At 38.7% G+C, this 20,758-nt stretch overlaps 1 protein-coding gene across 6 annotated transcripts in view; it reads left to right on the top strand.

Moving 5' to 3' along the window:
- The first annotated feature begins 1,355 nt into the window (after positions 1-1,355).
- The window catches only part of LOC117210107 (glutamate receptor ionotropic, NMDA 2B), a 314,001-nt gene continuing 294,598 nt past the window's right edge, over positions 1,356-20,758 (top strand). For 5 of the 6 annotated variants that reach the window (XM_033452785.1, XM_033452781.1, XM_033452783.1 and 2 more), the window contains exon 1: positions 1,356-1,568. The gene's annotated coding sequence lies outside the window, so the exon portion shown is untranslated. Of the gene's footprint in view, positions 1,587-20,758 lie in introns of all 6 variants that reach the window. The other variant, XM_033452779.1, reaches the window with a different exon arrangement.

Genomic DNA, 20,758 nt, shown 5'->3' with positions numbered 1-20,758 from the left:
CCTTAACAAATTCCGAATACCTCGGGTTGAATCAATCGGTAACCCTTTTGAAATAAAATTATTAGAACATCTTGATATTTTTATATAACTATCATTTAAGTAAATCTGAACGTTGTAAGTTAAATAAATTACCAATTTTTTCGTAAGGTACAGATGCTGAAATATTTTGCAATCTTTTCTAAATCAACTTTGTAAAACAATTCTGTTTGCTTTGATAGAAATGCGAAGATTACTTTAAGTTAAGTAAATTAGTCATTCTTTTTTTACGTTGGAAGATTTTATCATTTCTTCTGGATGAATTCTCTGTGTAATTCTGTATACTTTAAAAGTATCAGACGCGAGATCGTCGAAGAAAGATAATTATCCTGCCTTACAATTTTAGGCATTTCAGGAAGTAACGAAGGGGATTATACCAGACACCATAGCAGAAAACACTCTGTTTTGTAAATATAGTGGCTTCTGCATGTATAATCCTTCGCGTAAAGTAGTAGCAGCTGAAAGCTTTTGTCACAAGGATGTGATTAACGCGTCGTGAAAATATTTCGAAGCGTGCTGCGACAACGTTTAAAATATTTAATTATTTACCTCTTGTTTGCAGTTTAATCCTACAATTACACACTCCTGTAACACTATTTATTTTATTTACACATTTAGTCTGTAATTAATTTGCGTCGGGCTTGGTTGGTGTAACGAAGAACAACGTTATTCACCAAGTAAAAGTTTTACTCCTTCCATGAGTACCGCTTCATGACGTTCACAAAAATTTATAAGTCTCCAGTTACGAACGAACAAATAGAACGAACAAATAACAAACTTTTTCTAGAAAATGATGGTTTCTACGTATATTGCAATATGATACGAAACGAGCTATTCAAGTGCGTTGAAATTTACATTTATTTTATATGTACGTATATATAATATTACTTTTATCTTCGCAAACAATAGCTGTAGCCTATCCTATTTAATTTGTTCGTCACCCGCTGCTTCTGCTTTTATTTCACACCACATTTTCTTACCTCCGTATTTGCTAACCTCGATCCTATAATACCGCAGCGTCTAATCTCAAGTTATTCACCTAAACTATTTAATTTTCCAATATTGGCGCGATTAAATCGTCGAAAACTCCACTGTAACCATGCGAACGGTATCCCGTACGAAGTCAACGCGATCCCTTAAACTTTCTCCTTGGAAAATTGTGAAATGTCGAGCGCTAATCGTGGCCAACCTTCGGAGAAGAAGACGCGAGCAACCCCGCATCCGACTTCCGGAGCGAAACGCGTGCGCGGGTGGTTTTAATGGGGGCAGGGGGGTGGTGGCGGGGGCGCGGTCGCGGGTACAGAAACGTCGCACTTCAGTTGGGTTTGGTTCGCGTTTCGCGACTGGCCTCTGGCGCCTCGAGGTGCCTCTTTCGTTCCGTTGATCCGCGCACACCCGACTCCGTGGTTCGGGGACTTTCGCTCGTTCGTTCGTTTTTCCCGTGCATCTTCAAAGTTGCAGTGCGAGTTCGTGCAATTCCACAGACAGGTCCGACGCCTCGTTTATTTCCAATTGGACGTCGTGGATGGAACGTACGTGTCCGAGATTTCGTGAGTGAAATTTTGTCTCAGTGATTGACAAAGGGTTGCAGTTGTTCGCAGTTGCTTCACTGTCGCTTTCGCAATCGTAACGAACGAAAAAGAAAGCAAGCTTTCGCGTGTCATAAGATGTTCGAAGGGTAAAACGTATAAAACGAAAAGAGGAGATTTCGTCGTGGATGTTCGAACGTTGTCGTTTCCTCGGTGATAGATCACCTCGATGATGTTCTCGTTTGCCAAGACAGATGTTTTTACAGGAACTTGCGCGAGACGCTGTTTGACGGTCGAGCGCTACGTATCTGGGTTAACTGACGGTATTTTAGATAGAGTACGAAGTTCGGGCATGCAAAACGTTGATCGACGTTGGACATCAATTCTTGAACGCGAGAGAGACCGACAATCGCGTTCGTCCTTGGCACTCGGCTATTCGAAAAGTTTTCCTCTTGATCGTCCAGATTTATGAGTTCCACTCTCATGACTCGACAAGAAACCCTTGTTTGTTTGTCTTTTTACGATCGTGTATACCATTTCGCCGGGATGTTTGCCTTTCGCCAAGTTTTGATCGATGCCAGATAGCAGGATCGGAATTCGGCTTCGTAACGTATCGCGTTGCAAAGGTGTCGCGTAGCAGCTTTTATAACAGGATGCCGAAGAGCGGCACAATTATCGCTACAAACGCAACTACCTGTGTATTCGATTTCACACGATTTTTCAGTCTCCTCGAAACGTAGACTCGTCTGGATTGCGCGATTCCATTCGAGTAAAAACATTTACATGGCGCGCGAATGCGTAGCGTATCGGGTCGTATTAGAGGCGAAGGTCGATTCGAGTTGGTGGAAAAAGTAGGAGTAGCCAGTAGCTGGGTCGAACGAGGTTGCCGATAAAAACGCGGCGGAACGATTTTCCAGTGTTCAAGTTGGCTGAAACTCGAATCCTAATTGAATATCCGATTCGCGATACACTACAAGTTTCACGACTTTCCTCTTTCATTAATTTTAATTCGTATTTTTTATCGGTTCAGCACGGTCGTTCTTTTTACGTTGCAGTCGGCGCTATTCCGTCGAAGAACAAAGTTCGAAGATCTCTGCGACTCAAAGAGAAAACGTTCACAGTTGATGCTGTGCGAGTCAATTTATTCGCTTCTTATCGTCGAAGAAGAAGAAAAATAAATAGTTGGAAGTTTGGTTCTTTGTTGTAGGAAAAATTCTATTATTAACAGCGTTTTTATTCTGCTTTACTTTCGAACTAAAACCTATCCGGTTTTGTGACAGCAGCTATGAAGAAACGCGATCGAAGCAAAAAGTTGAAATTACAAAAGTTCGTAGCATGGTATTGTTCCTTGTTAATAGCAAGTAATTATAAAATATCGTATCGGCGGAATCGACAGAAATAATATTGCCAGTGCCTCTAACATGCTTTTAGGAGATTACTAGATAGCAAACACGCAGAGTTTACAACCGATTACATGCTAAATCGTTGATTGTATTTTCTGATTCATAGCCACGAATTGCGGTTCATTGTCCGAGAATGCAGTATCCAATACGTAGGTAAATTCTGTAATTGATGCGATCAGATTACTCTGTTGTTCATAAATGGATTTATCATACTGTTTGACGTAGTATATAAATTTCTATTAAGAAGATTAATCAATTAAATTTAATCATGGATGTAATATAAATAAGTACAGTAACAATTTATTATGTAGTTTTATACCAAGCGACGTAGAACGAGGCATAACGTGATCCAATCAGATAATTCGTGGATTAATTTCACGATATTGGTTATTGGTCGATGTTCGTGTGTCGTTGTACCATATTTGCGCATATATGCAAATTCGGTCTTCTATCGCGACCAATCCACGTAGTTTTCGATTTCCACACACTACTTTGATGTAATCGATTACACGTAAGGATAAGCTCGTAGTACAACTTACAACAACACAAAGATACAGATCGTTAGGCAACTCTAATAAGATTCAAGACGACTTTGATTTTAAGATAACAGACATAACGCAAAAACCTGTTAATCCAAAAGTCTAGAGAAAAATTGTCACTCTGCTTTTCTCCGTTTCCATCATACATACAAATTATTTCAGAGTATTTTATTTTTCATTCTCGCAAGTTTCTATCTCTTGCGTAGTCGACACGCGTCTTTCTCGTCGTCTCCATCGAGTCTTGTATCCATTTTTATTATATTCTTTGCAGGAAGATAATGTTACTGCAACAGCACATAGTTGCAACGTTAGTTTATTTTTCAAATTATCAGCAACCTGTACTTTAAAAGCAATTTGGCATCTATATCGTTGATTACATTTTAGTCGTTATTAAATTATCTCGCGGATCGAGTCATCCTAAAATCAGCGTATTTTCGGTCCATTCACGCTTTTTAGTACTATAATCTTTCAACGAGAATCTGCGCAAAAACTTGAACAAATCTGTACGATTAGTCGAGCAACGATACATCAACGTGATACATGCGTGTAACTCCTTTATTAACGAGACTTTAAAGACCAAGTCCATCGATTTTCGATCAATCCTCGGATCGAAGCGGAGAACCAAGCCCTCGAATTTCACCTTTACACGCGATTTCGTGGCTTCGGCCTGGAATTTATTTTCCGCTGCACGCAAGAGGAAACAGTCGCTGTATCTATACCGGGCAAGAGACCGTGTAATCCTAGTACAAGCTCGGGGAATGGTTGACGATTAAGCCGAAGCTTCGTCGAAGCGTCAAGCGTAGTTTAACCGGAGAGTTCATTATAAACGCGTGTAAGGACCGTAACGACGACGAATTTTCCCTCTTTCGACGAATTCCGCAGCAGAATTTAAATTCTTCGTCAACAGCTTCGTTGCTTTACAACGATTCAGACTATCGTGTCGAGCCTCAACCTCCAAACGAAGTTTCGTAGAAGAAGTTTCGACAACTGAAGTGTCCTTTTGTCCCGATACAAAGACGTGAAACGAAAACGAAAACGAAAACGAGGGCGAACAACGAATTGAATTTCGGGAGTGACGCTGCTCGGAACGTGAACGAACTTCGATGTTGCGATGTTGCACATAGCCGATTCTGTTGATTTTTTTGAGAAACCTAGAAGCAGGAAAGGGCTGATACTGCGTGGAAAGGGAAATACGATCGTGCCACTCTGTCAGTGTCGCGTTACAATCATTCGTCGAGCAGAAAAAATATCTCCACCGATTGACTCAAGTACCGCATACTTCCTGGCATCTTTTCTTCGCGATACGTGACAGGAATCGCGACATTCGTCGCTCCTGTTTTCCACCTTGTTTCTTTCTATCGTCGATGCGTTTAAGTATTATTAGTGGTTCACGGAAGACGGAACGTTGACGATGAAATTGAAATTCGTTCTATTTTTCTTTTTCCATCCTTATACATAGCCGCTTGTACGTCTTAGATCAATTATTACTTTGATAATTATAAATAATATTTCATTTTCCATACATCCTAACGTCTTAATTTTAACAACAGATAACGGTAAGAATTAAAACGAAATTAATAGAAACGTTCCTTTCGCAATCGATCCTAGAATCGTTTTTTTATTGTTCAGGTATCTGTTTCAGAAGATTTTCTTTTTCGACGGTTTTATGTAACTTTCGAAGATCTTACTCACATTCCGAGAATATCTGCAGTTATAGAAACTTTGACATGGCAGGGGTTAGGTTGCTTTTCTTTACTAAAAGGATGGAGCAACAAAATTTCGAAGCTGTTATTTCAAGGGATTTAACTTTGTCCGATGCACGTAATTCGAGCATGAAAGAGGGTTTAGTATTCTTGTAAATACTTTACTCGGCTACGAAGATTCGATTCGAATAATTCATTCGTCGCGGTAACGAAGTCGTACATTTATGCAAACGTTTAGTTATGTTTCCGAAGCGATGCGAATATACCACATACGTATCTATCGTCGTTAAAAAGATTAATTCTTACTTTCCATAAGAACCATTATTATCTCGTTCTTCCATATTTCGACATTCATTATGCGCCGAAGATATTCGATGATCATATTCCCATCGAGCTTCCGTTCGCTTCATTTAACGTCTTACTTGGTATACGCATTACATACACATATTATACGTGTTATAGAAAACATTTTCAAACATCGTTAACGTTGTAACGAGACACGATCATCGTGGTTGTATCGATAAAATGTGGAACAAACGCGAAAAGAATCAGAAATTACGAGATATTTGTTACAAGTGCAAAAATAATTAAAATATTTGAACAGTCGTTGTACTACTAGCGATAAATTACGATATTTAATGAGACCAACTTTGGCGTTAATTATATGTTTAAGATACTATTCACGCTGTGTACTAATTTTGTACAAACTATATGTTTGTAGCAAATGTTTTGTAACCCCTGCGACAATTTTTAGGATTTATTTCAAACCGTACCAATGTAATTAGCACAGTCTTTCTCCGTTATAACGCTGATAGAGTTCTAAAAAGCTTCGTCTAAGAAGCGCGATATATATTCGTAAAACTTTCCTAATACTTCTAGCATTCTAATAGTTCTAATACTTTCGTGAGTATGTGTATATAGACACTATATGTTCTGTTTTATTTGAAATAAAGAATAATTATACGGAGCGAAGCTATAGCCAAATAGTTCAAAGAGAATAATACAATGAATCTGCGCGTGAAAATCTGGAAAATGCAAAATCCTCGTTAAAGAAGGGTTTACGGTGGTGATGCGATTTAAGCCGCGAGTTTGCGCCAAAAATTTCGCCTATTATGGGCATAACGGCATGTTCGTTGCGAAACTTCCAGCGCAATGAAATGTTCAAGCAAAATTGGTTTACGTGAGATTTAACGGGCAAATCTCCGCGACAAATGAACGCGGTCCAGTATTTGAAACGGTCGTATTGCCGTTGCGAACTTGCGATTCTTGCGAAATTCACCGCGTACAAATAAACGTCGACCGGAATCGTTGAAGCAGCTGGCGGAATCTCGAAACGAACGGATTAACGTCACACGAAACGCGTAAAACTGATTGATCATAACAGTTTCTATAATCGGAAAACCGTTGGATGCCGAGACAATCGGGTATCGATTCCTTTCGCGTGTGACACGACACTCGATCGTGTATCTTTGCCAGAAACCGTTCAAAAGGTGGCAATTACGCTTAAAAACGATCCGTGCCAAGACTCCGTTGACATATTCCGTTATCGCTTTTTCGATCTGATTATCAATTTTCCAACTTTTTGAATGGAAACATCGTTCCGGCGGCGAATTAAAATATGCTTTCGTTTGTTGATTTATCAACGGTTGCATTGTTAATTCTGCAGTAATTCAGAGCACATGTAATATTTCGAAGGAATATTTAATTTCTGGAATATAATTAAAATACCGAATCGCTCAGATAAATTATTATTTCCCAATGGAGTTGAAATAGAGACGAACGTAGGTGATTATCGAAGCTTTAAATATTTTATTCGCCGTTTTATGGAAAATACGTAGCAGTTTGCAATTTTTGGTACACCGTACGCGTACATCTGTATCGATAGTTGCCAACAAATGGAAACCGACCAAATGTTTTACATTATAAAGGAAAATCGTACCATCGCATCGCTTAGTTAAACGAGCATTCGAATCAACCGTTGTCAGACTTCGATTCTCTGCTGGAATTTCCTGTTTTACTCGGTGTAACGTGAACTTTCTCTCGCATACGTACGTTGCAATTAGTAACTACGTAAAGTGTGATTACAATTCCGGTTTAATTAGACGTAAACTTTGTAGCGCAAATAATGAAATTTTGGCAAGCGACAAAACTTGCAAAGACAAGACAAAAAATCACATATTACGATAAACGTGCGCGCCGACGCAATAGGGAAAGTATTTGTCGACGGCTGGTTCGCGTTTTCGACATTTTGCACGCGCTGAAACTCATCGTCGTCTAATCCACGTTGCAGCGTTACAGGCGACGCCGTACCCTGCTGAACGCTGCATAAAAGAATTCAGAATTAACATTTCCAACATCGCCGAGGGATTAATTGCTTTTATTTCAGCAAAGCGTCCTCAAGTTTCCATCGAATCTCTTTTGTTCGCCTCAAAGGGCTATTCTTCAAAAAGCTCGGACGCTTCCATCACCTCTGATCGATCACACAGTTTTTCCCTCTGTTTCCATGCAACGTCACTCTCCAATTTATTGCGGCAATAAAGCGAATTCCTCGAATACCTGGAATCCTGATCTTCGAGATATTTCACCGGTATCGATGTTTTTCGAGATTCCAAAGAATCTCTGTCACACCCTGCGTGTTATATTTAACGAGTCTGAAAGTCGCGATACTTTGTAAAATTATACCTCGCGGTAAATTCTTGTTCTTGCGGATCTTTTACGTTGCTCGGATAACGATGACCCACCGAGGCGGAGAGATTAATGCGTACGGTTTGGTAGAAACAAGGCCGGCAATAATTATTCGCGCAAAACGGCAAACGCTTTTTAATTTCTCGATCCAACTTGTTTTTTCGCCGCGCGTAAATTAATGGTGATTTACGACGGTGTGTTATTCGCGTCTGGCGTCGTGACGTGACGAAACATCGCAGAGAGGGTTGCAACGAGCTTGGTATTCTTTTTGGAAACACGCGAAACCTCACCTTGTCATCTGCTCGTTGTGCGCGAGTGATCGTGCTCGTAGTAATTAACGATTTTTACAGTCGTTCGAGTCTTCCGAAATTTGCACGTTCGAACGTCGTTCTCGTTATTCGCTCGACCGGTTTCCACTTGAAAACATTTTACCTTTCCTACCGTGGCCATTACGTGTGCATTACACAGGAGATTGGTCGTTAAATAAAGAAGTAGAGTTGGTCGAGATGAGCAGAAACTATTCATCTAAATAAGGCTGGTTACCGCGAGATAAATTACTCTGTCCACATGCGAGTATCATCTTGCGGATAGGCAACGGTCGTGTTCAACGAAGAGTTTCCAACTTCAGATTTTGCTCGCGTTACAACGAAATGGAAAGCTCACAAGCTCGCAGACGTATAGTACCTTATAGGCATATTTTTGGAATTTTTTCCGCACCATTTTAGAATTTTCCTGGTGCTTTTGCAACATAGTTCGGTATTATTATCTTTTAGGTTAGAATGTTTCGAAAGCAGTGATATTACGAGTTGGCATTTGTGATATTACAATTTTCATAATTAAGTTACAAAAGCAATTCAATCGACAGAGCTAACTGTGTATGTTTCGCGTTTTATTTAATTTTAAGAGCAACTTGTGTCGTTCAAACGAAACAGAAATGCTATGGCTATTCAACGTATTTAAGGATGTACCTAGGTATCTGTAAAATGAAGGTACAAATTCCACAATGTTACTAACATTTCTGTTTCCTCCATGAAGCATCACCAAGTGAAAGAAGAATAAATTGCCTGGATGCTTTCGTTCATCGTTCCTATCGTTCCTACTTATAACATCCCTTCGATTCATTACAATTATGGTAACCGATTTATCTAGTCCAATGGCTGAAAACACGCCATAAACAATGCTTAACTTTCTAAAATATCGCGATTCTCCTTCTTGGCTCTTTCTTCTTCCTCTCTTACGTACCACCAATCATCAGCTAACGACTATAATCTTTTGATCAAACATCCCTTCTTTCATCCCCTATTTCCTTACACTCGGTAAATACGAAAGTCACACAGAGAAGAACAAGTTAACCCGCCGTTTTCACGGTTGCCTGTGAACAAGTTGAACGAGAGTGGAGCGTTCAACCCGTCGTCGAGAGGGCCATGCCGGGGGCGTGTGTACGACGAGTGGAGGCATTCATTGCGACAGTAAAAATTGTCAGTTAAATCCCCTTGAGCCAAACCACGACGGCCACGAGCAGGAACAAAGGGGTGAAACGAATAAGCCTGTGGGTATCGTTACCGCGCTTAATTACGCTGTTCGCTCGAGAGTTGTCGTTTTTATGACCGTTAAAATGGCTACGCGAAGTTTTTCCGGCAGGCGCGTCGCTAAAATAATTCGCGATAAATAAGTACAGTCGGCGACAAAAATAAGCGCATAGGTAGTGACAATAAGTCCCAACCAAGTTTCGTTAAACACGGCTCGTTAACATAGAAATTTACCTATGAATTTCAATTATCTGGCGAATAATCGACGTACTACATGAATATATACCAAATAAATTTGAACGTATGACGTCCGTCGAATCGGTCAGAGGAGGCAAACGAACGCGTGTGATCGAGACAATTTTCGAGGCGTTAATTCTTGATACGTTACTGTTTAACATCGTGCGAATTAGTTTCACCGTATATTACATGTAATGCATTTGAGCAAATAAACGCACTTTTAGAAGAGAAACGAAGCATATTCACTTCAAATGCAACTTTGGATACTGTCGTATAGCCGAGAATTCGAAGCAACCCATAACAATGATCCGCGTAAATCCGCTCCTGAATGCGACAACCGACTGTCGTTCGCCAGCCAATATCCGAAGCCCCTTACACCTATCATGCATACCGATCCCGCTTGTTGTACAGTGGTTCGATTAAACTTCATCGATATCCATTTCCATTACGTCATCCTTTTTGTCCGATCGTAGACGCCTTAAACGTGGTACGTCCTTTCCTGCGTGTTGCCAGACCGCTTTTCACGTGGCAACAAGATGCTCGAGGCGTGTGTTTCGTTCCCCCGGGCTTGATTTATCGGCGCTGATTAAGTGGTCGCGCGTAATTAGAAGGGTCAACGAACCGCTCTGGCTGGCCTGTTGAACCGAGAACAACAGAGAACTGTTACGCGAACTTCTTGCTTGACAAGGAGCGTCGGTTGATTGGTAAATTTGGCTGGTTCGCTGTTTTGATTTGTGGTAAAGTCAGATTAATTTTATAGAGTAATTTACGATATGAACCTGGTCTTTCGATGTATGTGCTACCGTTGATACTTGCAAATGTTTCGGGCGTACAGATGGACGTAGTTGTTGATACGAGGCAATTGCGAGTTTTCGCGTAGTTACGTGCTTTACAGTGCTATTTCGTTAATTTATGGTAGACGTAAATGACAATGCAAATGATTTTATCCTATGAAGAACGGACGTACGTGTGCGTCTTTTGTCTATTATTATTTACTGGTTTAGTTGTTTAGAAAAGAATGAATTTAGTGGATGGATTTGTTCCAATGTTCAATCATTTTTAAGAACGTCAGGCTACAAGGATTTTAACCCTTTCTCTCGCGGTTTACTTTAAAGCAGATGTTCGGAATATTTATTTTCGTCGCGACTATAGAGTCATATAGATGCTGCTTTATGTTTGAAAAGGGATTAAAATATTTCAATCAAATTATATTAAATTATTATATATTAAACTTATTTACGAAAATACGCAGACTATTTCGCGTTTAATAAATTTACAAAGTAATTGTATATTCTCTTGAATATAGTGACTGGGCGCTTTAATTATAGTGGGAAACATAATACATTGATACAATTGGAAGAAAGAAATTGTACGGGCTACTATTTTTAATGTAAATGCTTTACGCGCATAATTTTCAATCGATTAATTAAGCGAACTCGATCGTTGTTTACCATAGTATCTCGCACTACACATCGATAGGAAATATATTTATCGCTTCGATCGGAAAACTCGACGCACGAACATGGAAGAAACCAAGTATAATATCGAATCAGTATTTTTCGTTGAGCTGCACTCGTTACGCTATTTGCAGCGTGAACGTTCACCGAAAGAACGTCGGTCTTTTTATCTCGTTCGTAGTACAGTTTGTACATCGAGTATGCAGATGACGTTTGGTCCTACGAAGTTCCTTTGAGACGCATGTAGAAGCCTTTCTGAACACATGCCACGAAAATCCAGGTTCCCCGAATGACGAAATTTTACACTCTGGAATTTCAACATTCCTCCGTGTAGCAAGCGTATGTAGCCTTCAGATCTTTCTGCTAAAATATCTTTCGGTCTTTTTGTATTCAGAATTTTTTCTCAAGATTTTATCCGAGTTCTTTCGATGTGTAGCATTTTACTGTGAAATTCTTTTCTACGCGTAATTACTTATTTACTTATTTTTTACATACATCGTATAAATAATCGTTTTTGAAGGATTTAAATATCCTACTTTTTCTTCCATTCCTGAGTGAAATACATTCAGTTACCTCTCATCGTGTCTGAAGTCGTTAACACTGTTAACTCAGTTGATTATTTAACCCGTTAACAAATTGACAAACTCTATTATTTTCACTAACGAGTATAATTATTTGCGAGTTTAGGATTTCTAAGCGAAGATCGGTGTTCTTCCGTATTTGCATTAAAATTGTATTTAAAAATATCTGATAAACTATAAAAATCCCGAAGAAAATATGAATAAAAAATCTTGATGAAACATGCTTACGAATATAGACGAAATTTCTAAACAGAAAACCAACTGATATTTGTCTAATCATCGTTCTGCTAAAGTTTCTTTGTTTCTATCTTTTGAAGAGAAATTCAAACGCATAAAAATTTGTCTAGCAAAGCGCGCATCGCGATCATCTGTCAGCACTCGATACTAATCGATCACTGTCAGACAGCGCGACAAGGTTCCGTGGTCGATGCGCTATTTTGCTGTCAAAGTACGAAGGTTTATAGACCTATATAACTCATTGTTAATCGATGGAAATAGGTCAACACGTGCTTAGAATACGAGCTTTTTCTCCTAACTGGCTCGTTTTTCCTTCAGATATAAAAAGAATCAAAGGAAGGAAGCAGTCTGTACTCCCTCGACGAAGCAAAATAGAATTGCTCTAGTTGGCTGGCAGATCCGACGATTACAACATCCTATGAACTTGAACACTGTGTCTACGATATAGGACGAACTCTATGTACTTTCTTACAAATTTCAAAGACGTAGTACAGTACGTTATTTTCTATGTTTCTCTATTTTTACGATGATGACATTCTTCTTACGCTAGTATAATTGTTAGAATTTAATCTTGGGATTAAGATTAATAATCTGTGGAAAACACAATGTTTGTGTTTGAAATAATATAATGTGATATTTATTAAACAATTGTTACACGAGTTATAAATGTGCGTTCTGGAATGTAGACAGTTGGCTAGTTATTCACAGACTGACTGGCTTAGTCACCCATGGCCCTTGAAAAGGTTTAGAGCCCCACTCTCTATGCAGTAATGAGTGTGACCTGTGTGGGTGTCTGTGTGGCGTCACATGTGGCACGGAACCTTCTAGTAGCTTCTCGACATGCCCATCTAGAATGTTCCATCCATATCCTCACGTTTCTTCCGGCGTTTTTTGAAAAAGCATGCACGTGCTAACGTGGTGCATCTCACGAACGCACGCTAGTGGGGATGGCGCTGGGCAGCGAACGGAAGAATCCGTACGATCAATCACCTTATCTGCATGCGATTGATATCGTTGTATTCCAACAATAATATTTAACATCGTTTCAAATATAATTCTTTTTTATTTTCTTTCTCTCTTTATCGACAATTTATATCTGTGTATATTTTTAGAAGAAATAGAATTAAGCTTTTAAGATCTAAAGATAGGAAATCGAGTGAAGCGATAAAAAGTTTCGAAACTGTTTGCATAGAATTTCGCAATAAATTTCTTCCACTGGTAGATTCTTAGCGTCCGAAAGAAATAATTAAGATGTAAGCCCCTTAGCCATAGTTAAGATACGACCCTTTAAATTACATATTCTCATTATATAGATTAAGAGAACGAAGTAGTTTCAAAGAATGTTCTTTTTCACTTTAAAGGCTGAACCAAAGACAAGCCAACTTTCATATCTCGCTCGTTCTCTAACTCTTCGAAAGCGCCAACGTCTTCTATTTTATATCTTCAACTTTTCTCTTAAATCAGATGCCTCTCTCGTATTTCGTAAAAAGATATTATACGTGGATGTCCGCGGCATCCTTCGCCGTTTGAATTAGAAAAAAAGAAAAGAGAAGAAAAGAAAAGAAGATAGAAGCAATTGTCTTCTGCTACAGGGTTTAACAGCCATAAAGTATCTGGTTTTCCACCGTGAAAACGATAATTAAGAATTTATACGACGGTCAATAACGACTCTTTATTTCGATACATCGACGAAGCAATCTTTTCGCGTTACTGTAACGCAGGCTCGTCGAAAACAGCGGCGATATTAAAGTTTAATAGATTTTCGCGGTTAATATCATTCTTTCGGAAATAATAGCCGAAATCGGTTCGCGTAAACTATCTGTTTTACATTACGGATTAATGGACACGCTAAAACGAATAACAACAATATCTCGTGTCCTAGCGATGGATATCGGCGATCATCTCACTCGTGAAACAACTTCAATCGATGGAATTTAAAAAATTACCAGCGTTGGTACTCGTGCGAATTCCAGCCGAACGTAGCTGCTCAATTTTTCGCTATTTCGTCGGCGGTTTCACGCAAAAATAGAATTTCCTCTCGGTTTACTCCGGCGAAATAATTTTATCGATCCTTTTCACTAGTTTTATTACTTTCGTCACGGATGAAATGAAAAAAAAAGCCAGAAAAATGCCATTCCTTCGAGCTTTTCCCCATTAGTCGAGCAATTGAGGCAGAGCCATGCGTTACGCGTAACTAATTCATGGTTATCGGTTGCTTTAATAAATCAATGTCCGGGATACGAATGTTCCTATCGTATGATAATAACTTCGGGGAACTAGAGTTCGCCCTGTGAATACTAATTTCGCGCGGAACTGGAATTAAACGTACCAACCGGGAGCCATTTCGAGTTTCCGTGGACCATTACGGAAGATTTCGTTTTTACTTCACAGGAACGGATTCGACGTCGTTTATCCGACGCAAGACCCCTCGATAGATTACGTTCGTATTTTCGCGTCCGCGTGTTACTCTGTAATTCTCCGGCATCCAAATACTTCCTTTCCTTGTTATCTGCAACTTCGATATTTCATTCTTGCATTGAAATTAAATTCTATTCACAGCGGTATAATTACGCTCTTTTAAAATATGGAGTTTGAAGTAATTAGAAATAATTAATTCACCAATGCCATTTGTTGGACTTGCCAACACGCATCTTGGGCTCTCGGCTAAAACGATCTCGCGTGCTTCTAAACTGCTCTCGCGGCAACTAAATGGCTTGAGAGCGCTTTCTTGCTCGCGACGGTATATCCATGAATAAATAAATTGTATAGGATTATTGTATTTTCTACAATCGTGATGCGTCGAACGTTACTTGCGTTTGATCGTAACGTCGATTCTATCTTCTTCCATCTCTGAAGCAAAATATCATTATACGACATCTACTTGTTGAGAATTGTGTATCTTGGTAGCCGAAATAATGTTATAGGAACACTAAATTTACACTTGGAATTAATATTAGAATAGTTATTTATTTATTTTATGGACGATTTCTAAAATATTCATCGATACACACTTGCTCGCGTCTCAGCACTTTCTTCTCTACCCCGACTGTTACCCGACTGAAGAAAAGTTTACATTCGCCTGTTTTCGAGACGCCACGCACATACATATCTCCACCCACTGATACCCACATACAAGTATCTCTTTTTTTCTTTTCTTTTTTTCTTTTTTTTTTTTTTATTAACGTGGAGGAAATTCGCACGGACACCAGGTCGCTCTGGGGAAAAATAGCGTGGTAGCGCCGGACAAAAAAGTAGCGCCAACGGCGCACAGAAAGTCCTAAGGGGCGACCACCCATCTTAGTATCAGTCCGTGACGCGTGCTGCTTAACCCTGGCGATCGAATGAAAACCAGCATTTTCAGCGCGCTCTCGTCGTTGGCATATACAACTCTCTCTACTACGTATTTAACGCAGTCCAACGTACAAAATTATACATATCTCAATACTACTAAATGTTAATCGACGAATGTGGAAAATAAAGAGCGAAAGTATTAAAAAACCGAGATACATGATCGAATATGAGAAGAAAATTTTGAAAAGGAGAAACGAAAATCTGAAAATTTGCAAAACTGTAGAGATTTGAAAACAGTCTACGAGCCGCCCAGCTCATCGCAACTTCTCCGTTTCCAATTTTTGTTATTCTTCGTGTTCATAACGATCCGGTGTATTTCCTATTTCATTCTAATTCCCTCGATATTGTTAATCTAGCGATAAAAATTTAACAAGAGCCGCGCTATGCCGTGTCGCAAATTACACAGGTATTCGGTGAAAACCAATAAAGACGATCAACGACCAGTCACTCTCCTTCAAAGTCATGGGTTGCGTTGTAACGAAAGGCAAGTGTGCTTCATTCGGTGAGTGCCAGCCATTAGCGGTCACCGGCAACACGATCCTACGCTGTTCTTTCATTCAACGACGTCGAGTTCCGGTGTCATGGTCGAGGCCTTTTCGTGACACCGTTCACCGAACCGCATCGAACGCGAGCTTTTGCTTCATTAATCTCCCGAGTCGAGCGGGATCGATCAATTAACGTCGATAACGCGTGCACGATAATTCCGCGTTGCCAGAGGTCTCGTCATTACCCTCTCTCCGGAACACGTCTTTCCTCTTCTTTTCCCCTTGCCTTTGTTCTAAAAAGGCAAAAAGGAAAAAAGAGGAAAAGATAAAAAAAAGTTCTACTTTCGCACTATGACGTATAGCAGAACAGTGGAGACTCCGTTGGGAGCCTCTCTTTCTCTCTCTCTCTCTCTGTCTCTGTCTCTGTCTCTTCGTCGTTCCAAACGAAAAAATCGATGTACGTTTCCGTTTGCACAGAAATCTCGCTTTATCCATAGAGAACACGTTTCATTTTCCCTTGATTGTCGCGAACCGCTGTCCATTCTGTTTTTGCGAGCCTTGAAAATCGTTCGATGATAAACATCAAAGAGGAAAGTTTCCGCTAGCGAGGTGACCTTTGTGAAAAAGCATGCTAATTTCAGAAGCAATGACTCTCGATGTTCTTTGGTGATCGATGATGGGGTTAAGAGATACGGAAAAGTTTCGAGAGAACTTTCGCCTGGAAAGTTAGGTCGTCGAAAAATGATTTGTAACGTGCGAAGTCGGAGCGCGAAGCTTCTGTTATTGTAATTAATTATGATTGGATTGTTTAGTATACTGGATTTGCGTTAATTTAAATTGATAATTCCAGCTGTACGTATGCATAAAATTTTCAACGCGCTTACTTTTTGGTATGTACGTATCAGTTTATCGTCGCTGCTGTTCAAACATTCAACAAAAACTCGATGACATAAAGGATAGTAGAACGTTATAAAATTAATTGCGTTTCGTTACGCCATATAATAAATTTTCATTGTAACTGTGCTTTGATTAATCCTCTCGGCGATTAATTTCAGTGCATTATTGATACTATCCAGCTCGTTGAATTACAATATTGAGATTGCAATTTCGTCGCCGCTTTACTACGAAAATTATAAATCCTCTGAGAATCTTCGATCTGCTGAAAAACGATCGAAGCTATATATTTGCTTTCCTGTGGCCTCTCGATTATCAGAACAGTAATGAATTATTAAATTCCATTTCTACTAAGATTACACAAACTCGATCACATATTTTTGCAGCAGTCGAGTAGTCAAAGTAGGACGTTTATCACGCTCGGATTCAGTAGTATCAATATCAATTTGTATTGGCAAGATTTCGAACGTGAGCTGTAAAAGTGCAGTAAAACGATCGTAAGTTCGATTCGATGCTGTATAAAAATAACTCTGATAGAACGAACCGAGAATTCATTCCATGACTCGATATCGGCTAACAAGGTCTTGTCGGGTCATTTTTGCGGAAAATATCAGAAACAGATGGAAGGAAAGAAAAAAGAAAATAATGGAAATAAAACGGTGGAAACCCTGGTGGCTTCTGGTGGCTTTTGACGGAAGCTGCGAAAGGTTTTCATTACTAGACTCAGACCATAGATATATATTCTTGAAGGAGAAATTGTTCAAAAGTAGTTTTATTTTATATTGAAAAACAAATTATTGGAAAATTTTAATATTATTTTTAAGGCAATTATTACTGTCGAGGGATGAATTATACAGTTTGCTCGGATTTAAATTCTAATTATCTCCTCCTTTGTTTTTGAGCGTTGTACGGTAGAAACGTAAATAGTACAGCAAACTTTTCAACCACTATCCTCAGGCACGACGAGAACTTCTGGAAAATCAGTACGCTCGAAAAATATTTGAAAAGCCGTGTTTAATCCTGCAGCTTGTTTTTCGCATACTTTATTTATTTACGCGTATAAAAAATATTAAATTCTTATAAAAAATTCTCCGTACAGTGAAACGAAATTAAACGAATATCTCAACTGTTTTAATATCTATCAAAATGTTTAAAAAAATAATTCCTCGGCTTTTGTCTCGTATTCTTCGTTTCATTCGGGCGAAAGTTTCTATAAAACGTTCGAATAAAAATAAATTACTCACGAAATGAGTTATCATCGAATCTTAAGATAAGAAATTTCTTTCACCAACGAAGGGTGGTTTGTTTTCTTTATGAAAATTTCAGTCGACGGTTTTCTCGAAAATGTTTCGGCGTCTCCCAGAGGGACGCAACCCTTGGCTTCGAATCATCCCTTGGTCACTCCTGCCGCGATTATATATACTGACCCTTGGTATTAGCTCCGACAAAAAAGAAAAAATTTCTTTCCTCTCCCCTTCGTAGTTCGTTTTTTGCGACAGTATCCTGGTTATCTGCCCTCGCTCTCTCTCTGCAGATACCGTCTTATCTGCCTTTCCCCAAGTAGCTTCAAATATCCTGACGATTTAATCTTCAATAAAAAAGATATATATATCAATTAAATATGCGAAGTGGAATGTAAAATTCTCTATTAAGTTGATTGGAACAATAGGAGCAAATGTTTCGAATAAATAACAATGAACAGTTTTACTATTTGTAACATAAGATTTAAGAGTACCCTCCATGGCTACTCTTTATGAATAGATTCGTAAAAGTAAAAACCTCGTTAAACTTGTTATGGAGACACTTGTTGGAGATACTCTTTTCAAACGCATTTTAATAGAGACTCTGACGTTTGATGCAGGATACGTTGTTTTACCGCCATAAACTTTTGCGGTGCACATTTATCTTCTAATGAAATTTTCATGCAGCTCTATTTCGGTAGAACAGTAGATGCACTAGGATTTAATTATACTTTCCACGCACGCAAATTGTTCAGATACAGCTGCATCAATTAATTTTCTCTATTTCTCTGTTGATAAGCTTCTCCGCTAGAATTACCCACATAATTTGTACTTTCGACTACGGACGTTTCGAAAGATTTTTATTTCAATAATTAACATAATTAATTTTGTGTTTGTTTCTTGTGTTGTTTGTGAATTTTTTCTACTGTCGTTAAAAGATATTTTCAATTTAGTGCGAAGGAATCGTCGTTTCAATTCCACGCGACGGTTTTTTGTTTCAAATACTAAAAGTTTTCTTAATCCTCAAAAGTAGAACGAAATTAGCACGTAAAAATTTGAAGACCGCAGCGGAATTAAATACCATAATAGTAGCGATCCAGAGTATTTCGAAACCCATGATCCAACGTTGCTGTGGAATTGCACTTCAACGGCTCCATTACAAAGTTTTGTACCCGAAATAGATACGCGAGTAACGCGTATCGATATTCACGTCGAGAAGAATTCAATAGGGGTGGAAATCAATCCAGCTGGTATTTTTCATTAAAGCTTCCTGCGCCGATAAGCACGGTTTTTTTTTTGACTGAAGGAAAAAATTCGTCGATAGTTTGACGCTAGCCCCGCTGCCGCGGTTTCCCACGGAAATTTCGATAATGTATTCCGTGCATGAAGTCTGAATCAATTTCATTGTATTATTTCCACGGTGTTCTCGCGTCTGCTACACGGGATAGTTCATAAATGCCTGCCGATATTTCACGCAGCCGAAAGTTCAACCAACGCGAATAACAAAATATTTTGAAATGTACATGGAGTTAACATTGCAGGGGGTGTCATTGTTCGGAAGATTCACGGTAATTTAGAAGAAATGAATTAACACGGAGATATAAATTATGTTGAATTTTTTATTTTATTTCTTTATTTTTAAATTCAAGTTAAAGCGAATGTAACATCATGTAAGATAATGACCTTTCCGAGAATGTCAAGGATGTCCATCGGAGTTACTTCAAGGGGAATGTTCATTTTCTATAACAAAATTGCTAAAAATTTGTGTGCCTCGGAATTGCTGAACTCGTATGAGAAACTATACGACATTCGACGATTTCCTTTCTAAATATGAAATTCAACTATTTTACTATACACACTGTGAAGCGATAAAATTTCGATCGCTATAGATCAAAAATTTGAGTTAAAAGTAATTGAATACCGTGAGTTCTTTATAAAAAAAAAATCTGTCGCAGTACAAAGGAAAATGTTGTACGTTCATTCACCTGTTATATATACCGATCTCCTTGATACCGCAGAATATGTTGTTACGCAATGAAAATCTCCGAAGCAGTCAGTAACATTTGCCCATCTTCCTCGAAGGATTTACTAGCGTCTTTGCGTCGTGTCGCATCGTCGTGAGCGCGTTGTTAGTTTCGACTTAGCTTCTTGCGATTCCACTTTTCCCGAACGAAAAATCTGCATTGCGAAACAGAAATTTCTTCGTTGTAACAGGCTTGCTCTGTTCAGAATCATAGCGAACAATCTGTGCGAGTCACAGTTGGGAACAACTTCTGTTATCCGAATTCCCATTATCCGAAAACCCTATGCAAACGCTTCGTTATCTGCTAGCTTTTTTCCGACAATACCGCATCGTGGCTCCTTTCTAAACGAAAACGTTCTATACGGGCTTGATTAAATCGTGACATAACGCGATATCGTTATACATACATATACACACGTACGAGGGCAATTTGATTTTTGCGCCGCACCTGTAAGATTGTAATTGAGTTTTTTCTATTTTCATGCGAACATTTATATATTACATTTCCTTTTTAAGTGATTTTAATTTATTTCATAATTTCAAATATATTGCAAAAAATATTTCGTTTAACGTTGGAATTTATCGGTTTCGTTACGTGGTACCAGTCAATTGATGAAATATTAATCGAAAAGTGAAATGTTAATCAATATCTGTGCGATAGGCTCGCTGTTTCAAAACAAGAAACAACGTTAATTTTGCAGAAAGCGTCTTCGTGCTTTCAACATTTATAATACGAACTAATCCGAAGTAATCCACATTCTCGAATATTGTATTATTGAATTTAATCAAAATTTAAATCATTAAATTTTAATAGTTAAATATAATAAC

The sequence above is a fragment of the Bombus bifarius genome, unplaced genomic scaffold (genome assembly GCF_011952205.1).
Source record: "Bombus bifarius isolate JDL3187 unplaced genomic scaffold, Bbif_JDL3187 scf7180000008199, whole genome shotgun sequence".
Taxonomy (NCBI): Eukaryota; Metazoa; Arthropoda; class Insecta; order Hymenoptera; family Apidae; genus Bombus; species Bombus bifarius.
This window is presented reverse-complemented; position numbering and strand designations above follow the sequence as displayed.